This window comes from Mus pahari, chromosome 10, assembly GCF_900095145.1.
Source record: "Mus pahari chromosome 10, PAHARI_EIJ_v1.1, whole genome shotgun sequence".
Classification (NCBI taxonomy): Eukaryota; Metazoa; Chordata; class Mammalia; order Rodentia; family Muridae; genus Mus; species Mus pahari.
Genome location: NC_034599.1, coordinates 4,987,034 through 4,993,962, shown reverse-complemented (window position 1 = coordinate 4,993,962; position 6,929 = coordinate 4,987,034). Strand labels below are relative to the sequence as shown.

At 39.1% G+C, this 6,929-nt stretch overlaps 1 protein-coding gene across 2 annotated transcripts in view; it reads right to left on the bottom strand.

Moving 5' to 3' along the window:
- Nucleotides 1–6,929, bottom strand: part of Pgr (progesterone receptor) — a 63,696-nt gene that overhangs the window by 26,222 nt on the left and 30,545 nt on the right. The gene's annotated exons all lie outside the window — the stretch shown is intronic.

The following is a 6,929-nucleotide window of genomic DNA, read 5'->3' as shown; positions in this document are numbered from 1 at the left end:
AGAGAGAGAGAGAGAGAGAGAGAGAGAGAGAGAGACAGACAGACAGACAGACAGACAGACAGACAGACAGACAGAGACAGACAGACAGACAGAGACAGACAGACAGAGACAGACAGAGACAGAGCGACAAAGAGATGGACACAGACAGACAGACAGAAAACTGGAATGTAAATGATAGGAATCAGATTTGGGATAAATAATAATAGTACTTTCTAGGTTGGTAGACTGTTTGTAGTCACATCAGGACCAAGCAGAGGTTATAAAGCCTTGAGTAAAAAGATGTGCGCCTAAGTAGTGTGTAGAAGACACAAGCATCATGAGTTGTGTAACAGGATTGCCTTCCTGAGCTGGAGGTCCAGGCTACATTTATGTAACTACTGTGAGTATTCTTTTGGGTTTTATTATTTATGTATCTATTATAATTCATGTCCATTATGTAAACCCCACAACAGTTTTCATACAATTTCAGCAGATTCATATGTTTCTTGAAATAAACCCACATACTGCTACAAGATCTAAATAACCAAAATTCAAGATCTAAATAACAAGAATCTTTTCTAAATTAAGAGAAGACATAACACCCTGTGATCTGTGTTTGCAGATTACATGTATTTCTAGTCAACTTGTAGAATTCCTATTTTGGTGAATGGTAGTATATTCAGAAGGAAAGGCATGAAGGCAAGGCTCAGAAGGAGCTTTATACCTGCTGTTGGAGCACGAGAGCAGAGTTCAACTCAGGAGCTCAGGGTATACAAGATGTTAAAACCCTGGCTCTCCCTGCACCTTGCCCCTCCCCCTGGGATTTATTGTGGGCTAAGTCCTCATGGGGTGAGGTTTTGTGAGGATATTTAGGGAAGAATTTGCAAGCAAGAGCACAGACTTTGATTCCAATAAATTTTAATGGTTGGTTCCAATTTAACAATGCAATAGTTAATAGCTAATATGACATACCCTCACTCAACTCTAATGATAACTCCATGTGGTTTTCCTTGTGAATTCTTATCTCTTTTAGCATATTTTAACTTACAATGATAATTATATGCTTAGAATTTTAATTGCATGGCTTAAACAGCAGAGTTTCAAATTGACAATATAAAATGTTGGAATGCAAGGCCAACTTGGGCAACTTAGTGAGCAAATGAAAACTCTTTGGTGTTTTATAGAATATAAACTATCAGGGCATCAGGAATACAAGTCAGTTGGAAGGCACTTGTCTGGCATGTGTGAAGAACAACATTAGAGAGACAGATGAACAGACTGACTCATACATGGACACATGTGTGTGACACAAAGACAGAGACAAAGAGAGGGAAGCAGAAGGAATGACATGGGAATCACTGTAATCTCATCTCATCTCGCACCATCTTCAGCACACAATCATCTTAAGTTTTTCTTTCCAAGTATTTAGTTACTCTTTATGATCTAAGAACACAAGAAAAGTGTAGAGCAAAACAGGTCATTGAAAAGTAAATGCTCAGATAAAAAGATAAATACTTAATGTGGCCAGCACCACGGAAAACCACTTTAAACCTTAGTCCACTCCCTGTGACAGGCACTTTGTTTCCTATGTCAGCCCACGATCTTTTGTTTTTTATTACAATGCAGACTTCCCTTCTTTCTCCTCCTCTTGTCTGCCCCTCCTCCATCATTCTGAGTTCATCGGTATTTTAATATATTGAAATACTGGTTCCTTTTTGAAAACCAGAGTAAATGTTTTTACACACTGATTGGAATTTTTTTAAAAATATCTTCCCCAAATAAAACCCCCAACTTTCTGACATATTGATTATTTAAAATATAACTTGAATAAGTATTGGAAGCACTCATGGTTATGCTCAGTCTTTTCATGAGTCAAAGAGTTATCAGTGTTGAGCTGTGTAGTTCCAGAGCCCTGATTAACATATCAAATGCTTGAATAAATATTAGTGTTTGCATTTTAGGGATGAGATTTATGGGAATCTAGTGACAAGCCGACTTTATGAGGGAAATATGGAGCGTAGAAAATGTTCCACTCGAAGGCTATTTCATTTATTCTTTTACTTTCTAGTTAAATGTTTAGTGGTGTCATGTGCTGCCTTGAGTAAGAATTCAAGTTCACAGCAGCGGATAACACAGAAACTTCTTTAGTGGGTATTCCTTAAACAAAAAGGAAACTTATGATAAACATTGGGCATGTTACAAAGAAAATAGATGTAGCACAGTGCACAGTGGGCTGAAAAAATGCAGCAACCTCAGCTAATACAGTCAGAGAGATATTTGTACTTGACCCCACTGCGGTTCTCCTAACTGCCTTTACTTTGAAACCTTCAGACTGATGACTCTTTATGAACAAATCAAGCAATTCATCTAATGGAGGACTCTGAACATCAGGAGAATTAATTTTAAGATTTAAAATAAAGTATAGTGCTCTTAGGAAATCTTTTCCTAAAGAGCTGAACTGTTAGAATCTTCCTAACTCTAAAATATACCTCCTGCTATGAGTGTCAGCCTATTCTTCTAAAAGTGCTTAGAAGAGATGTGATGGCTCTTTTCTTGTCTGCAGTTACAGGAGGATATAATAATAAATAATGAACTCTGGAGTGGCTATATCTGCATATCAATCCTGCCATTTTATAAAAGCTTGATTTCCAGTGTTCATTATTTTACCTGATCAAAGCTACTCATTTTTAAATTAGTGTATTTATTTACCACAGGATAAGGTATGCATCTTAGATGGCTCATACATAATGACAGTCACTAATAGTAATCAATTACTTTTCCACCTTTTCCACTGTGTGTGTATGTGTGTGTGTATGTGTTGTTTATGTGTGGGAAGATATGTATAGGTGTGTGTGTGTGTGTACTTGTGTTTGTGTGTGTAGCTTATGTATGTATTGTATATGTATGGAAGCATGTACAGAAAGGGTATGTGTTTGTGGTGTTTATGTATAGGGACACAAGTATAGGTGTGTGTGTGTGTGTGTGTGTGTGTGTGTGTGTGTGTGTGTGTAGCGTATATACAGGGATACATGTATAGGTGTGTATCTATGTTTATGTGTGTGCTTGTGCCTGTGCAGGTCTGTGTACATATGTATGAAAGCCCAAGGTTAGTGTTTGGAATCATCCTCAGTTGTTCTCCATCTCATTCACAGACATAGGGTGTCTCAATCGCACCAGCCAGCTTGAGGCTGGAATTAGAGCAGGGTTGTTTCAACTTCACAGCACTTTCATGGGTTTAGGGCATGCGAGCTCCAGCCCTCATTCTTAGATAGTAAGCACTTTAACCTTGAAGTCATCTGCCCAGAACCCTTAATTGTGTTTGATACTCGATGGGAAAGAAATGAAAGGTGAAGGAAAATTATTTGTGTTTGTTTTTCATTTTCCTATTTATTAATTGTCTCTAACACTTACACATAATGTCACATCTTTTGTCTTAGCTGATCAAAGTTTGATTAGAGGCCAACTTTCCCTTAGATCATTCAGTACGTGGGAAAGAGACAGTGGCATCTAAGTGTTAAGAGACACTTAAGTGTTAAAGAGAAACAAATAAAAAAAAAACTATAAGCAATAATAAGGTAAAATGAGGTGGCCAGACAAACATGGAGACCATCAGGAATTTAAGAACACACTTGGAAACCTAAATGAGAATTTATCAGTGTGAGAAATTATGTCAGTCTTGTGAATTTTAAAGGAGAAAACCTAACCCATTAGTTTGTTGAAGGTCTAAGACTCATAGGAACAGAGGAAAGACAATGGGTGTAGAGTCAAAAATGGAGTATGAACTCCCAGATTCTGACCAGGGACCAGGAGAAGGAGAAGAAACAGGCCTGCTTTAAGGCAGATACCAGGGCATCTACAAAGACTCCACTTTTCAGATCAAAAGGGCTTATCACTGGTAAAGAAAAACAGGCCTGTCAGAGATAAATCTGGACAAAGTCACTTCCATATATATATATGCATGTGTGTGTGTGTGCATTTGACAAGACAAGACACAGTAGCTCATCAAGGAAAGAAAACAACATAGACTCCTGGGGGTTTGTTCACTAGTATTAGACAAATGTGCAGATCATGCCATGCATGTTCTTCCCAGAAAACTTTAGTTCAGATCTGGGAAGTTGAAGAAGATGCACACACAGCTGACACCCTCACCTCTTATTCCTTATGTGCACCTTCCCCAACAGCATAGATTCCTATCTCTTTTCTTCAGTAGGTCAAACTAGCAAATACTTTAACTTCATAATGCCCCTGAAGTCATCGACTCGATTCCAAGCAGCTCACAAGGCATTTCTAAAATAAAAATGTGTATGACACTGTTCTCTAAAGGAAAATAAAAATGTGAATGACACTGTTCTCTAAAGGAAACAAAATCTCCAACTGACAGATACGTTTACTCACTTACATATTTTTCTACCTTTTGAAAAATGTACACAATGTTCTTAAGATTATGCTTCTGTATGTAAATTAATTTGAGGATAGAAGTATATACTTTATACCATCCAACAGCCATTAAATCAAATACCCCTATTGTTCTGTGTCTTAGCTCTTGGAAACATCAGTAAGCTGCCCAGAGGCCCTTAATAAAGGACACTTTGTGGGACTAATGGGACTGTCAGTGAAGCAATTCTTGCTTTCTCCACTTGAATGTGTAGAAGTTCATATTCATATTCATAGTTCATATTCATATTCATAGTCTCATGCAGCTCTGAGGCTTGTGATCATCCTACTTGCAAGACATGGGAAACGAAGAGCAAAGAGGAAGTGCTAAAAGTTGTCCTTCACTGATGCTATCCCCAAGTGCCTGGGATAGCACAATATAAATTCTCTATGAAAGACACACCTTGCATTCAAGTCACACAGGACTAAATTCTACTGAATATGAGCCAGTGGTCCAAATTTTAAAAGTACAAGAAGTAAGGAACAGCACAATCAGTCACAACTGTGTTGTCCTTGGCTCACTCTAGTGTGAGTGACTTGATTGCCCAGGCTGGCCTCGAACTGGTGATCCTCCTGCCTCTGCCTCCTTCAGCAAATCCTATCAGCGTGCGCCCTATGAAAGACTCAACAAACAGCTGAAAGTCAGATGCAGATATTTGCACCCAACCAATGGACAGAAGCAGCTCACCCTTGTTGAATCAGGGAAGGCTGAAAGAAGGTGAGAAGGGTGATCCTGTAGGAGGAGCAGCAGTCTCAATTAATCTGAACCCCCAAGGTCTCTCAAACACTGGACCACCAATCAGGCAGCATACTCCAGCTGATAGGATGTTCCCAACACATATACAGTAGAGGTATGAATAACTGGGAAATGAACAGGGAGAAATGAAGGTGAGATGGTGCATCTAAGTGTTCTCTGAAAGAGGAAGCAAATCAGAAAGAGCTGTTAGAAAGATGCTGTTCTGGTGTGGTCCTCAAACTACTGGGCAGTGCATAAATGAACAGGATGAGTGATGGAGACAGCTCTGGATGCCTGTTGCTTACTTATGCATTGCACACACTCTCTCTTGCCGCTGCTTTTCTTTATCCCTGCTGCAAACATCTGATTTTGAAAGTGTGGTGCGACACCTTCATGTGACAGCACTCAATGTTGTTGCAGGAAGTGAAGCACCAGCAAGATGTCAAAAGCTAAAACACAGACTTGATGAGGTCCCCGAGCTTCTGCGAGAAGGATGCAGACACAGGGCATGAGGCTTAGCAGTCATTAAGGATCACTGTGAGTCCTCTGACTTCATGAGTGTCATAATGCACATCACTCTAGTCTGGGAGACTTTTTAGATGTCTCTCCTCAGTATGTATAGGAAATTTTGAAAGAGTGTTTTTGGTAAGGTTGTGACTTCAGATTAACAGGGCACAGTGGCCACTGTACAAAGTCAGGAATACAGCTTCAGTCCAGTCTCTAGAAGCAACTAGTGTCCTGATACCACTTGGTCCCTCATTTTCATGTTAGGATCCACCTACAATTTCCAGTCCCCAAAATGTGACTACATAAATTCAAAGAATATAAACATGTCAATGTAATAATTTATACAGTTATTTAAGAGTTGAGTTACAAATATACATGTTCTCTCAATCACTCAATGTCACCTGAAAAATTTAAACTTGAACCCCTGTATCTCTACTCAATATGGACCTGAAGAATGGTCAATTCTGGTAGACACTCCACACAGTTCTCTGGCTCACATGTGTGAGATACTGTGTAGCAGACACACCTAGAGACAATGATCAGAAGACATCTTGAGGCTGCAGAATTCAGGGTGGTAGATGAGGAGTAAGGTGTGGTGGTTTCCTACTGAAATGCTGGCTCAAAGCATATAAAAGGATTTTTCTGTGAGGGGAAGATGGGATGATGTCCAGAGAAATAGGAGGTAGTCATCATCCACAGCAACTTGCATTAAGAAGGGAACTGCAGCTTCAAGGTCTCTTTTTTCTTTTTCTTTTTCTTTTTCTTTTTCTTTTTCTTTTTCATTTTTTTTTAAACAAAGGACAGAACAAACTCCTAGACTTCTGAACACACGTAGGTACATTTTAGGGACCAGAAATTCGTATTTGTGGATTATGCAGAGAAAGTGTGGATGGCAGTGGAGTGTAGGAGAATTTTCCATGCAGCTGATCTGCTACATGCTAGGACACTCTGCTCTACATGAAGAGAAACGGAGCTAACTGTGAGTGGAGGAGATAAGAGCAAAGTTAGGCAGAAACTGGTTTCCTCATTAAATATCGAGTGTATGACTTTCTACAAAAGAAACTTAGCAACAATAACATTCCACAAAACATCCATTTAATTAGTAACTTGTTCATTTACTTACTGCTCTATGCAGAAACTCCTTAGTTTTCAAAGAACTAGTCACATTTGAGATACTATAGCATTCTTTCCATAAATGTAACAAGAATCTCTCTCTCTCTCTCTCTCTCTCTCTCTCTCTCTCTCTCTCTCTCTCTCTCTCTCTCTCTCTCTC